The sequence below is a fragment of the Sinohyriopsis cumingii genome, chromosome 18, assembly GCF_028554795.1.
Source record: "Sinohyriopsis cumingii isolate HCF-2022 chromosome 18, ASM2855479v2, whole genome shotgun sequence".
In the NCBI taxonomy this organism is placed as follows: domain Eukaryota; kingdom Metazoa; phylum Mollusca; class Bivalvia; order Unionida; family Unionidae; genus Sinohyriopsis; species Sinohyriopsis cumingii.
The window spans coordinates 77,392,798-77,410,307 of NC_142978.1; the positions used below are offsets into that span (position 1 = coordinate 77,392,798).

At 34.4% G+C, this 17,510-nt stretch overlaps 1 non-coding gene across 1 annotated transcript; it reads left to right on the plus strand.

Annotated features, from left to right (window-relative positions):
• The first annotated feature begins 11,416 nt into the window (after positions 1-11,416).
• On the plus strand, positions 11,417-11,532 carry LOC149777047 (U5 spliceosomal RNA). Its single transcript, XR_016416321.1, has one exon. It is a non-coding gene; the product is annotated as a U5 spliceosomal RNA (small nuclear RNA).
• The last annotated feature ends 5,978 nt before the right edge of the window (positions 11,533-17,510 follow it).

Below are 17,510 nucleotides of genomic sequence, written 5' to 3' on the forward strand. Positions count from 1 at the left end.
AAGAAGCAGCACTATCAACCAAGCACATAAATACAACAACCACCAAAAACAAGGATCACCCAAACACTACACCAACAAAATACAAAACAATAACTAAAACACCAACCAAAAGCCATAACCGCTAACAAGCCACCACACACAACCACTGCCAAAACTCATAATGCAGAATAAACACTCAGTAACCCTTATATTCTTTTTCTATGGAAATGGAGCAAGAAATACGCATTCTATCTCTAAATTGTAATGGACTAAACCATGATAAAGCCAAACAACTCGTACATTTTGCAAGAAATTATCACATTATCCTATTACAGGAAATACACGACATAAACATTCAAGTAATACAATACCTGGAAAACAATTTGGATGCTACACTCATAGTACAAAAAGACCTAATTAACCCAAGATCAGGGGTAGCTGTTATATTAAATAAGAACATAAAAAATAATAAATGGAAAAACTACAACATACCCGACACACTAAAAGGTAGGGTATTACACATTTTTATTAACAGCATACACATAATTAACATATATGCACCAGGAAATAAAACACATAGGAGACACTACTACCAAACCTTACAAGAATACCTAAGAGAATTCAACCTCGAACACATGTTGATAGCTGGAGATTTTAACTGCACTATATCAGACCTGGACCGGAAGGGAGGAATGTCTGAATTTGACAAAGAACTTGCCCCCACCGTATCCAACCTGATAGAGGAACACTCACTAACAGATTCATACAGATTCAAAAATCCAAAAGGGAATCAATTTACATATCACTATAAAAACGATGGAGCCTCGAGACTAGACAGAATATATGTAGATGACCAAAACAAGGAAAATATAATAAACTCTGAAATCCTCCCTTTTAAACTAGCGGACCATAATGCTACTTCTGTAGTAATAAAAACCCGAAACCCACACAAGTGGGGAAGGGGACAATGGAAATTAAACAATCAGTTACTACAGTTGGAAACATACCAGCAGGAAATTGCCCATATTTTGACCAACCACGATATACACTGCAATAATATAATAGAAGAATGGGAACAAAAAAAAAAGGATATTAAAAATATCTCCCAATCATATGCACTCTCCATAGCAAAAAACAAAATGTACATTGAGAGGGAATGTCATTATATTATCCACCACCCTGAATCCACAAACAAAGATATACAAACGGCAAAAAGCGTCCTACATACACTGAAAGAAAAAGAAGAAATAGGAAATAGACTCAGAGCTGGTAAATTCCACTACATTTACAAAGAAGGGAGGCACCTATATAGGAAAGAGGAGATTAGAAAAGGGTTGGAACGAAGCATCACAGAATTAAAAGAAGGAGAAAAAGTGCTAAAACATAAAACAGAAATACTAGACTATATACATCAATTTTATGTAAATCTATACCAATCACAAAAAATACCAACATCTAATATAACACATTACATGGAAAATGTAAACTTTCCGAAACTAAGCCAGGAGAATACAGACCTATGCGAAAACCCCATCACGGAACAAGAAATAATAAACGCAATCAACCAACTAAACAAGGATAAATCCCCGGGATTAGACGGCCTAACCGCTGAATTCTATAAGACTTTCCAAAAACTACTAGCACCATTATTATGTAAGATCTTCAAGGAAATTTTCAAACAAAAAGAATGTCCCCAAGCATGAAACAAGGACTAATCACGCTAATTTACAAAAACAAAGGGAATGCCAATGAATTAACAAATTGGCGACCAATCACTCTACTAAACACAGATTATAAAGTACTAAGTAAAATACTGGCCAGTAGAACCACCACTACACTTAACGATATAATCAATATAAATCAAACATGCGGAGGTGATGACAAAAATATTCTAGACAACACCTTATCAATCAAAACCATTATAGACTTTATTGAGAGCCAAAAGGATACCGGAGCGATGATCCTAATAGATCAAGAAAAGGCTTTCGATAGGGTTGAAAAAAATTACATAACTGAAATCCTAAAGCGTTTTAATTTTGGACCGATTTATAAAGAGTGGATAGAAATCCTGTATAACAACATATCAGCAGTAGTACAAACTAATGGCGCGATTACAAACAAATTCCCGATAGAGAGATCGGTGAGACAGGGATGCCCTTTATCCATGTTACTCTATGTAATGGGCATCGAAGCGCTAAGAATCAAAATACAGAGCAATGAAAACATCAGAGGGATACATATTCCTAACCTAAAAGAAGAAATAAAGATGCTACAGCACGCGGATGACTGTACCAATTTTATAAAAGACACAACCTCATATAAACATCTAATGCAAGAATACTACAACTATGGAAAAGCATCCGGATCCCAGATAAACGATGGGAAAACCGAAATCTTGTTACTCGGGAACTGGCGTGGAAACTATCCAGGTTTACCACCTGACAAAATAAAGAAACACGTTAAAACACTCGGCATTTTTTTTGGAAAAAACGCGAAACACTTAAACTACCTAAATGTACTAAACAAACTAAAAAGACAATTACTTTTGTGGAGCTCGCTGTATTTTAACCTAATCGACAGAGCCCACATAGCTAAAACATACCTTTTTAGTAACATATGGTATGAGTTTAGTGTTATAGACTTTGATATGCAGTACATTAGGAAATTCGAAAAGGTAATATACCAGTTCATATGGAATGGGAAAATACACAAACTAAGTAAACAGACACTGCAAAGAGAAAACAAGAAAGGGGGGCTTAACATCCCTATTCTTGCTATCAAACAAACGGCAAACATCATTAACAGAATACAAAAATTACAAAACCTGGACGGAAGACCATGGAAAAACATATATGTTTATTTCTTTGGATATATCTTAAATAATTTCCCAGAAATATATAAAAATAACAAACTAACAAAGAAACTCAAACCCCCAAACATCGCATATAAAATAAAAAACACAATCATAGAATACAGAATTAACAAAGAAATATGGAGCTTACAGGAAGAAAAAACATACGGATACTTACATAACATTTATACAAACCAACACAAAACACAAATAGAACATCTACACCCAGACCTAAACTGGAAACCAATCTGGGAGAAATGGGGTAAAATAAAAAACACCAACACTCAAACAAGATTATATCTATACCTACACGATGCATGGTGGACAGGAGAAAAGGCCTTCTTTAGGAAAATCGTCCCATCCATACCACAATGTATCTTATGCAACACTCAATACGATAGCAAACGACATCTAATTTTATATTGTCCAAATACAAAAACACAAAGGGATGCCATTAAACAGGAAATAAAAAATTCAATAGGGAATTTCCAGACAAAACAATTATTGTACACGGACAACATAGAGGATAAAAACTTATATGATGAGATAATTCAATACATAAATAATATCGTGCAAATTAGAAACGATAAAATATGGACTACCAAGCCATCCGAATAACATCCAACATGTACAAAGAACTAACACATACACACACGCATACATTAAAACAGTAGGCAGAAGGGGCAGCGGGCATAACTCTATTAAAGAGTTTATCCCAACGGAAACCCAAAACCCCATCCTGCGATCACAAACTAACCATAATCAGGACTGTCTACCATTATATATAAAATTCACCACCAAAACCATTTAACCAATTACGAAATTAAACAACACAGAAACAGTACACAGAGGAGGCGGTAGGCAAAAACCCTATTAAGGAGTTTATCCCAATGGAAACCCACCATCTCCAGCTGTGACTGTCTTATTTTGTGCAGATCCAATCCCTCCACCTATACATGTACGGTAAACCTGGCCATACTACAAAAACAACTATTTCATCCCGACTAGCGAATATAGCTATAGGCATATAACAGAAACAGATGTGAGGGCTAGAGAATTAACTCTCTTCAAGAGTTTATCCCAAGGGAATCTTAGTCAACACATCTGTAACTGATACCCCCTCCCCCCAAACACAAAATAAACAAAGACCCACCAGAATATGCAACGCTCGCTAAACAGATATGGCCTGCTGGATAAAGTCGAGGAAAGAGACTGTCTAAATAGAGTCCATGAAGGTCCTGTCTGTACAAAATCCCACCGAAAACAACAATACAATAACCTAACCAGCCCACACACATCATTTCTATCTATAGGAACCCAACAATAAGCAGATAAGTATGCACAACAACAAAGTAAACTGCGTACATGCATACACAAACACACAAATCCACACAAAATAAAAATAAAACAAAAATAAAAAGTCAAATTTTTTTTAAAAAAATACATCTATTTTCATTTTTATATATAAGAAAATCAAACAAAAAAGGAAGAAATTATAACTAAATATGTTTAACCTCCTAAACAATACATCATATAATGAACCTGAATCCAAACTATCCCAGTAAAATCCTTTCTAGCTGATGTTCACACGAATCTTGGAACAATGACTACCAATGATTAATTACACCCCAGCCGGGATATCAATCAAACAATTCTCCAAGTACAGATAGACCTACACCACAGGGACTAAAACCAAGACTACCGTGCCACTACTGAAAACTAGATAGTTAACCCAAAACTCTTAAGATATGATCTAGATATTGCCAGTCTATACACAAAATCAAATGCAGTTACAACACAACACACACAAACAGCACCACACCGGACTTTAATGACTATGGCAAGTCACTCAAAAATAATAACGATAACGAAATGGGGATGGGAACGGAAACTTTTACCCTGAACTTTCGTAAAGGGAAAACGAGTACGATCCTAAGTTTCATGCATGTCGGGTTCAAGGCAAGAAAACAATCACGAGCACTAGTGTTTGCAAGTATTGACCTGAGAATGGAAACCGACCTGCCTACCGAGTGGGAACGCAGTACAACCAAGAACCCGCATGCAGGGACAACTCGAGATATATGGCGAAACGAAACAAAGATCAACCCTGACGAAAAAAAGAGATAAATAAATAAATAAAAAACAAAAACAAAAAAAAAAGAAAAAAAAAATATACAAATAAAATAAAAAAAAATAATAAAATTAAAACTTTTATATAAAACGAAATGAATACAAAAAAAGCAATATCACATGGAATCTACATATGGGAGGACGGGGGATACAAAAATCACAAACCATGACTTTTAGAAACGAAAAACAGGGTGACACCTCCAACTCTTTACCAGCATCTGCTGGAACGGAGTCATGGGGTGCCAACATAAGTTACTAAAGATTACCGTGGAGAGGAACATTTAATGAGTCTATAGACCATTCTTTGAAGCCTCACTTTGGTGAGGTACCAATTCAATTAAAGTAAACCTCTAGTTCAAATTTAGCATTTTGTTCTCTTTTCTTCTAACCAGATCCAAATGGAAGATAGTAACCGATGATTATATAATCAGGTCTCAGTACTTCCAGTTCGGTACTCACAAAGGTAGTTCTAGTCTATTGTTAGAACATTTATTCCTCTCTCATTGTCATGGTGATAGAAGAGTTATATTTATGCGATTTTGATAGGGATTTAAAGGTCATTGTTTATTCTTGAGAATATGAGCTCAGGTGTGGTTTTCCATGTGTATTTCGGCGATAGTGCATAGTCAGTAATAAGGCCATGGTGATGATCCGGAAGTGAAATATGTGTTCTGTTTACATACTGCTCTGTTGACAGTCCAGCCTCTCAAAAAAACCTTTGGCAAGAACTTCACCGTGAAGGTATTTTTAGATTAACATATGATTTGTACTGATTGTCACACAGTGGAAATGTCAGTCTCGAGAACCAAATGTAGAGAACATATAACAAAATTAATTGTGCTATGTCCTGTCAGTGCAGTATTTGAGTAAAGATTAAACTGGTATTAAATCTTTATTATTAATGAACGACACATGAAATTTCAATATGTTATGTATATTGACTTTGAAAAACAGTAGAATGAAATTAGAAATAAAAAGTTAAGTTTTATTTTGAAAAATTTAAATGAAATTTAAAAAGAAGTATAAAAAATTAAAACATTTACTCCAAAATATATAATATTTGTTGAAATGATATTAAATGATATCAGCATGTAAATATTCCTACACCATATATAAGTTCCAATGTTGGATATTTGTCAAATTTTGTCAGAGAAAATATCTTTGTAAGTCAAAATGAGACCATCATTTAAAATACACGAAGACAAAATTTCAATTTGTATTGGTCATTCAAAGTAATTATTAGGGGTCCAAGCAGTTAATTTATGTGTTTATCATGGGGTCACTTCCTGAGTAACACATATCTGCTTGTATGGCCTTCAGTAATTTTTTACAAACATAGTTATAGGGTATTTAGTGAGAGGACAGAGATGAAAACTTTATACTAGAACCTAGTCAAGTTCTCTACTAAATCATTTTAAACTGTCCCAGAATGAAATACAGTTCAAAGGGATAAAATATACTTTCCCCATGTATATTACCCTTGGATGTAAGAAAACAGCAAAATAATATAAGCTGAACACAAAATGCATTCCATTGTATTGTTCAGTTTGGTTACGATATTGATTGGTGTAGTGCAGCATTGTGGCCTATATGATGTTATGGGAATGCTGATGATCCATCTTGCTTTATGCATTATTAATTACTAATAATATTTGTTAACTGACACTCTAAAGATTGCATAAGAAATATTCAAACAGATTATTTGAATTTAACTTTGTACAACTGATTTTGCGATAGCTACATATCCCACATGAACAAATATTCATATATTTTAGAATGTTTGGGATCAAACGTTCACATTCAGTACATCATATAGGCTGACATTGTACATATAGTGAATCTGTAAGGCCCATTTCTGGCTGTGTGCGCTGAAAATATCCCAAAATGTTATTTTCATCATGAGTAGGCCTATGTATGATAACATATTTCAATTTAGTACTATGACAGTGTGCAGTATTGTAGCATCAGCTGATATCTGATTCCATTGAATCATTGAGTTTAATAATTGGTAACCAACACTCTTAATGATAAATGTTGAAACAGATCATTTGAATTTTGTTTGCACATTTGATCTTAACAAGTACATTGTATATGTCCCACATATGTAAATGTCCATCCTGGTTTTCACGTTTTGGGGATCAGAATTTCACATTTAGTTGACGATATAGGATTTATTGGTATCTATAGTTGATCTGTGTGGCCACATTTTGCTGTATTCATCTGCAATATCCAAAATTGTTATTTCCCTCATGAATAAGATCGCTTATAGTCATATATTTTAATTTATTACATTGTCGATTGACCTTCCTGTATACTGGTATGTACTAATGTTTGCACCAATGATCAAACCTCACCGCCCCAACATTGCCTTAAACTGTATGATACATAGTCTACCTGATTTGCTATTTAACCTGTAAATGGCTAAATATGCTTCTAGAAACCCCATATATTTTTAGGATGAATTTATCACTTTAATACATGGTCATCGCTTCACCTTTTTGAGTGTCAGTCTGTCATGTTTAATATTTTTCCCATGCTTGCAACCTTAATGTTATTTTGAAATCACCATATCGAACACATTTTAAATTCATTTACCTACATCTTACTGTTTTCTAGAATCAAGTGAGACATGTTATATCTTTTCAGGTCTAACATTGTATCTGGAACAAAATGTTAGAGTTGGATCAGTTTGGAAGCTCTCCAGTAGTCCGGTGGTGATAGCAAGGTTTCATAAGGACATGTGAAGTGTACTGTCATAAGTGACCATGATTAGTTCATATCACCACACTGATATATAGCACCACAAAGACATGGCTTAGGTCTTCATGAGAGAGAATAACACCATTTTTCAGTAAGGTAGAGCCTCCCTAGAAACTGTATTTTCCTATCCCATTGTCACCTTTTGTAGTTATTGACATTGAAATGGAATGCATTTTTGCTATACAACATGGTAGTGGTCCCATCCGAACTTTAAATCTGAGTGCGCTATTACTTATACAAACAACTGCCTACGTACCTGACACAATATGTGGAACATAGCACCTGTCACTGTTTCTTTAGTGTCTACACCTATATGCATCTGGACAGGCATATTGCGGTTTGCTGCCAAAATCACTATGAGCTGTGTTGCTTCACTAACCCTGGGAAAAATGATATCACTTGTACAGACTTAAGCTACCATTTGTTTTAAATACCATGTATTAGTCAACTTTGCTGTCTAAAATTTGTCAAACTGAATTTTAAAACTTGTAGGAAAATTTATATTTTCAATAAAATGTAGTTTTTAAAATTTAAATGTTTATTTAAATTTCCTTTATCAATAATTTCAAATTGTAAACATATTCTCAGAGAGGCCTTGTACATTCAGGTTTTCATTGCATTGAAAAATTCTTATAATTAAGGAAGATATAGCAAATTAAGTTTTGGTTTCTCAAGAGCACTTGGACCAAAACTTGCACCCTGTGGAACACCAGCACTACACACTTTCTGAAAGGTGTCACGTGTCTTGTTTGTAATAAAATTCAAAAAGACTTCATGTATAAAATTGAAATAGGTGTGGCATGCAAATATAAAAGTTTGACTAAAATTGGCCATAACAAATTGGGCCTGTCAGGAATCAGGTCACAATTAGTACATCCAGTTCAGTACCAATAGATGTAGTTCAAGTCTATTTTTAGAATATTTTTTCCTCTCATTTTGGTGGTGACAGAAGAGTTATATTTATGCATTTTTTAGGGATTTAAGAAGTATTGAGAAACAAATGTAGAGAACATAGAGTAAAATTAATTGTGTTCTATGTCCTTATGGATCTGACCTTGTTCGATTTATTGACAAATGGAGTTTATCAGGAATATTATGTTCCCTGAATATTACTGGACCAGAAGTATGTTAGTTATCACGTCACTTTCTCGCATCATACCTTCTATTTTGTCCTCTTTATCTCACATGTATATGGTATGCATGTGTGTTTGGAAGTAAGTAACATTATCTTATGTTTATGAATTTAGCATTTGATGTGATCTTATTCAAATACATGTATGTAGATGCACGTTTGCTTTTTAGACCAACAAGTAGATCTCCGCCTTTTCTTCTTTTTTCTCCCCTGACATTACCGGTAGTGTCAGAAAAAAACAAAAGAAGCGATGATCTACTTGCTGGTCTAGTTTGCGTGGAATATGTATGCAAATGTATGTACAAGTATTATATTTGCATATGGTCATCCAAAGTGTATCAATTTAGCGTTCATATATATACCAATCATGTGCTGCAAAATGGCATTAAACCCAGTAAAACCAATCTGAATAATCAATCCGCTAATAAAAAGAGGCGTGATCTAACGATTGTGGACTAGATGTATCAAAGTTTTGGAAATTAAGATCTGTTAAGTGTATATTTGAAACTCGTCTGCAGTAAAAACGCCCTGTGTATATACATGCACGAGTGTGTGTGTGTGTGTGTGTGTGTGTGTGTGTGTTTTGACTGAAAATCAAAGAACCGAAGGTACTGTAATATTAATTGCATTTGAAAGATGCAAGTTGTTTTTTTCTTGTTATTGTTGGAAAATAGCGTCAAACTCACAACATCACGCTGAATATGAGTAAACAGTGTGTGTGTGTGTGTGTGTGTGTGTCTAATATCAACGAACCTAAAGCACCATAAGCTTACGTCCATGTGCAAGTGGCAACATGGTTGGGGTTTTTTGTTTGTTTGTTGTGATCTGTTCATTCTTTTTTTCTCTACCTATGAGCATGTGCCATGGTATATTTCATCTTCGAACTAATTCTAAGAAATTAATAAATTCTTTGGGAAAGGCTTATTACATCGGCTTTACAATTTCATTAATGATCAAAGCTGCTCAGATTTGCTCCTTGAGGCATCTAACGAAACCAAATTAAAGCAAAACAGACGAAATAACATTAAGGAAATTTTTTTGACTATGGCTGCCTAAAAATAATTCAAAAAGAACAATCTTAAAACCATTCACATGTCACAGAGTACCAGCAAGTTTTAATATGCAACTTTGGAGGCCTCGTATTTCTAGCTACTTTTATGTATTTGTGATTGAAAATCTCTAACGAAATCTGAGTTGTTACTTACATAAACTTTGTATTACTATTATTTTTGATGGATAGTAACACCGGCTGCATTCATTTAAACTCAAAACATACAAATCTATGAAAACGGCATGACACGTTTCCGACAGAAAATAATTTTCAATGCTGGCGATGTATCACAGCAGGTGACATATCTTAAAAGAAATGAAGAATTTACACGTAAGTATTAAGGTTTTAAATGCTAATTTTAAACTACATGGAATTAAACGGGAACCCGGATGGCCGAGTGTTCTAAAGCGCTCGACTTTACCAATCACTGCCATCTCATCTCGATCCACGTGGTTCGGGTCTCGGGGTCGGTCTATGTGTGTATATGAGAAAGGTTGCCATTAGCCTCTCGTGAGTCGGTGGCTCTTCCCGAGGTTTTCTCCAGTTTCTTATGCCACTATTTATACTGGCCGCCATGTATAGCCTATCACGTGCTGAAAAATGGCGTTATTCCCACAACAACAACATGGGAATATGTTATGCGCCTTTTTCGCGAGTTGGATCTAACAGAGAAGCAGTTTTAGCAGTAGGAAGAGAAACTCATTGATGCTCATTTTACAAAGAGTTTTCAATTTAATTTTCCTGAAATCTATACCTCAAAAGCCGAAATCTAAGCTGCGTACCACTACCGAAACGAGAGAGGAAACAATGCTCTAAATATAGACTGGGACTACTTTTGTGGGTACTGATCCGGAAGTAATAATTGCGACTCAATTTCATTAACGGCAGCCTAAACATGTCTGAATCTTTACTTAACCATGTGTGGACCACCTATTGGAATTGTACCAAACGCAATAAAGACAGTTAATGGTCTAAGCTTGGTATAACATACCCTAGTTTGCTAGTACATATGCCAGGTTTAAGGTCTACATTGCTCTCCTCGGAGAAGACAGATGATATCCCAAACATCTGAAACATCCACACGTTGCATTAATCTAAAATGGAATTTTTTTTCTTCAAGTAAATTTTGATTTCCTATATGAATAAAACACCTGTTATTTTTTTCCAAATTAGTAATCTTTTCCTGATGTATAAATAGGTAGTTATAATCCATCTCGATAACTCGAACATCTAACGAATGTGGATTACATCCCTTTTACTGTCAAATTAACTCCCCCTGCCTTTTCCACGACAAGAAATATAGAAATATTAATTAGTATCCTTTCTACCAGTATAAAGAAAATAAATGGGTTTCACTGAAATTCAAAATAGCCAATAGCAAAATGACACTGTATATTGAAAACTATGACCCTTTTGGATCTTTGTAGACATAACCATTCCACTATCGTCTTTACAAAAGCATTTGGAAAGTTCAAACTATTTCTCTTCAAAATAAAGCGTGAAAGTATAATGATTACTCTGGTTTCTCTTCACATCGTATTAATCTTTCGCCTTTTACTAAAGATTACCGTGGAGAGGAACATTTAATGAGTCTATAGACCATTCTTTGAAGCCTCACTTTGGTGAGGTACCAATTCAATTAAAGTAAACCTCTAGTTCAAATTTAGCATTTTGTTCTCTTTTCTTCTAACCAGATCCAAATGGAAGATAGTAACCGATGATTATATAATCAGGTCTCAGTACTTCCAGTTCGGTACTCACAAAGGTAGTTCTAGTCTATTGTTAGAACATTTATTCCTCTCTCATTGTCATGGTGATAGAAGAGTTATATTTATGCGATTTTGATAGGGATTTAAAGGTCATTGTTTATTCTTGAGAATATGAGCTCAGGTGTGGTTTTCCATGTGTATTTCGGCGATAGTGCATAGTCAGTAATAAGGCCATGGTGATGATCCGGAAGTGAAATATGTGTTCTGTTTACATACTGCTCTGTTGACAGTCCAGCCTCTCAAAAAAACCTTTGGCAAGAACTTCACCGTGAAGGTATTTTTAGACTAACATATGATTTGTACTGATTGTCACACAGTGGAAATGTCAGTCTCGAGAACCAAATGTAGAGAACATATAACAAAATTAATTGTGCTATGTCCTGTCAGTGCAGTATTTGAGCAAAGATTAAACTGGTATTAAATCTTTATTATTAATGAACGACACATGAAATTTCAATATGTTATGTATATTGACTTTGAAAAACAGTAGAATGAAATTAGAAATAAAAAGTTAAGTTTTATTTTGAAAAATTTAAATGAAATTTAAAAAGAAGTATAAAAAATTAAAACATTTACTCCAAAATATATAATATTTGTTGAAATGATATTAAATGATATCAGCATGTAAATATTCCTACACCATATATAAGTTCCAATGTTGGATATTTGTCAAATTTTGTCAGAGAAAATATCTTTGTAAGTCAAAATGAGACCATCATTTAAAATACACGAAGACAAAATTCCAATTTGTATTGGTCATTCAAAGTAATTATTAGGGGTCCAAGCAGTTAATTTATGTGTTTATCATGGGGTCACTTCCTGAGTAACACATATCTGCTTGTATGGCCTTCAGTAATTTTTTACAAACATAGTTATAGGGTATTTAGTGAGAGGACAGAGATGAAAACTTTATACTAGAACCTAGTCAAGTTCTCTACTAAATCATTTTAAACTGTCCCAGAATGAAATACAGTTCAAAGGGATAAAATATACTTTCCCCATGTATATTACCCTTGGATGTAAGAAAACAGCAAAATAATATAAGCTGAACACAAAATGCATTCCATTGTATTGTTCAGTTTGGTTACGATATTGATTGGTGTAGTGCAGCATTGTGGCCTATATGATGTTATGGGAATGCTGATGATCCATCTTGCTTTATGCATTATTAATTACTAATAATATTTGTTAACTGACACTCTAAAGATTGCATAAGAAATATTCAAACAGATTATTTGAATTTAACTTTGTACAACTGATTTTGCGATAGCTACATATCCCACATGAACAAATATTCATATATTTTAGAATGTTTGGGATCAAACGTTCACATTCAGTACATCATATAGGCTGACATTGTACATATAGTGAATCTGTAAGGCCCATTTCTGGCTGTGTGCGCTGAAAATATCCCAAAATGTTATTTTCATCATGAGTAGGCCTATGTATGATAACATATTTCAATTTAGTACTATGACAGTGTGCAGTATTGTAGCATCAGCTGATATCTGATTCCATTGAATCATTGAGTTTAATAATTGGTAACCAACACTCTTAATGATAAATGTTGAAACAGATCATTTGAATTTTGTTTGCACATTTGATCTTAACAAGTACATTGTATATGTCCCACATATGTAAATGTCCATCCTGGTTTTCACGTTTTGGGGATCAGAATTTCACATTTAGTTGACGATATAGGATTTATTGGTATCTATAGTTGATCTGTGTGGCCACATTTTGCTGTATTCATCTGCAATATCCAAAATTGTTATTTCCCTCATGAATAAGATCGCTTATAGTCATATATTTTAATTTATTACATTGTCGATTGACCTTCCTGTATACTGGTATGTACTAATGTTTGCACCAATGATCAAACCTCACCGCCCCAACATTGCCTTAAACTGTATGATACATAGTCTACCTGATTTGCTATTTAACCTGTAAATGGCTAAATATGCTTCTAGAAACCCCATATATTTTTAGGATGAATTTATCACTTTAATACATGGTCATCGCTTCACCTTTTTGAGTGTCAGTCTGTCATGTTTAATATTTTTCCCATGCTTGCAACCTTAATGTTATTTTGAAATCACCATATCGAACACATTTTAAATTCATTTACCTACATCTTACTGTTTTCTAGAATCAAGTGAGACATGTTATATCTTTTCAGGTCTAACATTGTATCTGGAACAAAATGTTAGAGTTGGATCAGTTTGGAAGCTCTCCAGTAGTCCGGTGGTGATAGCAAGGTTTCATAAGGACATGTGAAGTGTACTGTCATAAGTGACCATGATTAGTTCATATCACCACACTGATATATAGCACCACAAAGACATGGCTTAGGTCTTCATGAGAGAGAATAACACCATTTTTCAGTAAGGTAGAGCCTCCCTAGAAACTGTATTTTCCTATCCCATTGTCACCTTTTGTAGTTATTGACATTGAAATGGAATGCATTTTTGCTATACAACATGGTAGTGGTCCCATCCGAACTTTAAATCTGAGTGCGCTATTACTTATACAAACAACTGCCTACGTACCTGACACAATATGTGGAACATAGCACCTGTCACTGTTTCTTTAGTGTCTACACCTATATGCATCTGGACAGGCATATTGCGGTTTGCTGCCAAAATCACTATGAGCTGTGTTGCTTCACTAACCCTGGGAAAAATGATATCACTTGTACAGACTTAAGCTACCATTTGTTTTAAATACCATGTATTAGTCAACTTTGCTGTCTAAAATTTGTCAAACTGAATTTTAAAACTTGTAGGAAAATTTATATTTTCAATAAAATGTAGTTTTTAAAATTTAAATGTTTATTTAAATTTCCTTTATCAATAATTTCAAATTGTAAACATATTCTCAGAGAGGCCTTGTACATTCAGGTTTTCATTGCATTGAAAAATTCTTATAATTAAGGAAGATATAGCAAATTAAGTTTTGGTTTCTCAAGAGCACTTGGACCAAAACTTGCACCCTGTGGAACACCAGCACTACACACTTTCTGAAAGGTGTCACGTGTCTTGTTTGTAATAAAATTCAAAAAGACTTCATGTATAAAATTGAAATAGGTGTGGCATGCAAATATAAAAGTTTGACTAAAATTGGCCATAACAAATTGGGCCTGTCAGGAATCAGGTCACAATTAGTACATCCAGTTCAGTACCAATAGATGTAGTTCAAGTCTATTTTTAGAATATTTTTTCCTCTCATTTTGGTGGTGACAGAAGAGTTATATTTATGCATTTTTTAGGGATTTAAGAAGTATTGAGAAACAAATGTAGAGAACATAGAGTAAAATTAATTGTGTTCTATGTCCTTATGGATCTGACCTTGTTCGATTTATTGACAAATGGAGTTTATCAGGAATATTATGTTCCCTGAATATTACTGGACCAGAAGTATGTTAGTTATCACGTCACTTTCTCGCATCATACCTTCTATTTTGTCCTCTTTATCTCACATGTATATGGTATGCATGTGTGTTTGGAAGTAAGTAACATTATCTTATGTTTATGAATTTAGCATTTGATGTGATCTTATTCAAATACATGTATGTAGATGCACGTTTGCTTTTTAGACCAACAAGTAGATCTCCGCCTTTTCTTCTTTTTTCTCCCCTGACATTACCGGTAGTGTCAGAAAAAAACAAAAGAAGCGATGATCTACTTGCTGGTCTAGTTTGCGTGGAATATGTATGCAAATGTATGTACAAGTATTATATTTGCATATGGTCATCCAAAGTGTATCAATTTAGCGTTCATATATATACCAATCATGTGCTGCAAAATGGCATTAAACCCAGTAAAACCAATCTGAATAATCAATCCGCTAATAAAAAGAGGCGTGATCTAACGATTGTGGACTAGATGTATCAAAGTTTTGGAAATTAAGATCTGTTAAGTGTATATTTGAAACTCGTCTGCAGTAAAAACGCCCTGTGTATATACATGCACGAGTGTGTGTGTGTGTGTGTGTGTGTGTGTGTGTGTGTGTGTTTTGACTGAAAATCAAAGAACCGAAGGTACTGTAATATTAATTGCATTTGAAAGATGCAAGTTGTTTTTTTCTTGTTATTGTTGGAAAATAGCGTCAAACTCACAACATCACGCTGAATATGAGTAAACAGTGTGTGTGTGTGTGTGTGTGTGTGTCTAATATCAACGAACCTAAAGCACCATAAGCTTACGTCCATGTGCAAGTGGCAACATGGTTGGGGTTTTTTGTTTGTTTGTTGTGATCTGTTCATTCTTTTTTTCTCTACCTATGAGCATGTGCCATGGTATATTTCATCTTCGAACTAATTCTAAGAAATTAATAAATTCTTTGGGAAAGGCTTATTACATCGGCTTTACAATTTCATTAATGATCAAAGCTGCTCAGATTTGCTCCTTGAGGCATCTAACGAAACCAAATTAAAGCAAAACAGACGAAATAACATTAAGGAAATTTTTTTGACTATGGCTGCCTAAAAATAATTCAAAAAGAACAATCTTAAAACCATTCACATGTCACAGAGTACCAGCAAGTTTTAATATGCAACTTTGGAGGCCTCGTATTTCTAGCTACTTTTATGTATTTGTGATTGAAAATCTCTAACGAAATCTGAGTTGTTACTTACATAAACTTTGTATTACTATTATTTTTGATGGATAGTAACACCGGCTGCATTCATTTAAACTCAAAACATACAAATCTATGAAAACGGCATGACACGTTTCCGACAGAAAATAATTTTCAATGCTGGCGATGTATCACAGCAGGTGACATATCTTAAAAGAAATGAAGAATTTACACGTAAGTATTAAGGTTTTAAATGCTAATTTTAAACTACATGGAATTAAACGGGAACCCGGATGGCCGAGTGTTCTAAAGCGCTCGACTTTACCAATCACTGCCATCTCATCTCGATCCACGTGGTTCGGGTCTCGGGGTCGGTCTATGTGTGTATATGAGAAAGGTTGCCATTAGCCTCTCGTGAGTCGGTGGCTCTTCCCGAGGTTTTCTCCAGTTTCTTATGCCACTATTTATACTGGCCGCCATGTATAGCCTATCACGTGCTGAAAAATGGCGTTATTCCCACAACAACAACATGGGAATATGTTATGCGCCTTTTTCGCGAGTTGGATCTAACAGAGAAGCAGTTTTAGCAGTAGGAAGAGAAACTCATTGATGCTCATTTTACAAAGAGTTTTCAATTTAATTTTCCTGAAATCTATACCTCAAAAGCCGAAATCTAAGCTGCGTACCACTACCGAAACGAGAGAGGAAACAATGCTCTAAATATAGACTGGGACTACTTTTGTGGGTACTGATCCGGAAGTAATAATTGCGACTCAATTTCATTAACGGCAGCCTAAACATGTCTGAATCTTTACTTAACCATGTGTGGACCACCTATTGGAATTGTACCAAACGCAATAAAGACAGTTAATGGTCTAAGCTTGGTATAACATACCCTAGTTTGCTAGTACATATGCCAGGTTTAAGGTCTACATTGCTCTCCTCGGAGAAGACAGATGATATCCCAAACATCTGAAACATCCACACGTTGCATTAATCTAAAATGGAATTTTTTTTCTTCAAGTAAATTTTGATTTCCTATATGAATAAAACACCTGTTATTTTTTTCCAAATTAGTAATCTTTTCCTGATGTATAAATAGGTAGTTATAATCCATCTCGATAACTCGAACATCTAACGAATGTGGATTACATCCCTTTTACTGTCAAATTAACTCCCCCTGCCTTTTCCACGACAAGAAATATAGAAATATTAATTAGTATCCTTTCTACCAGTATAAAGAAAATAAATGGGTTTCAC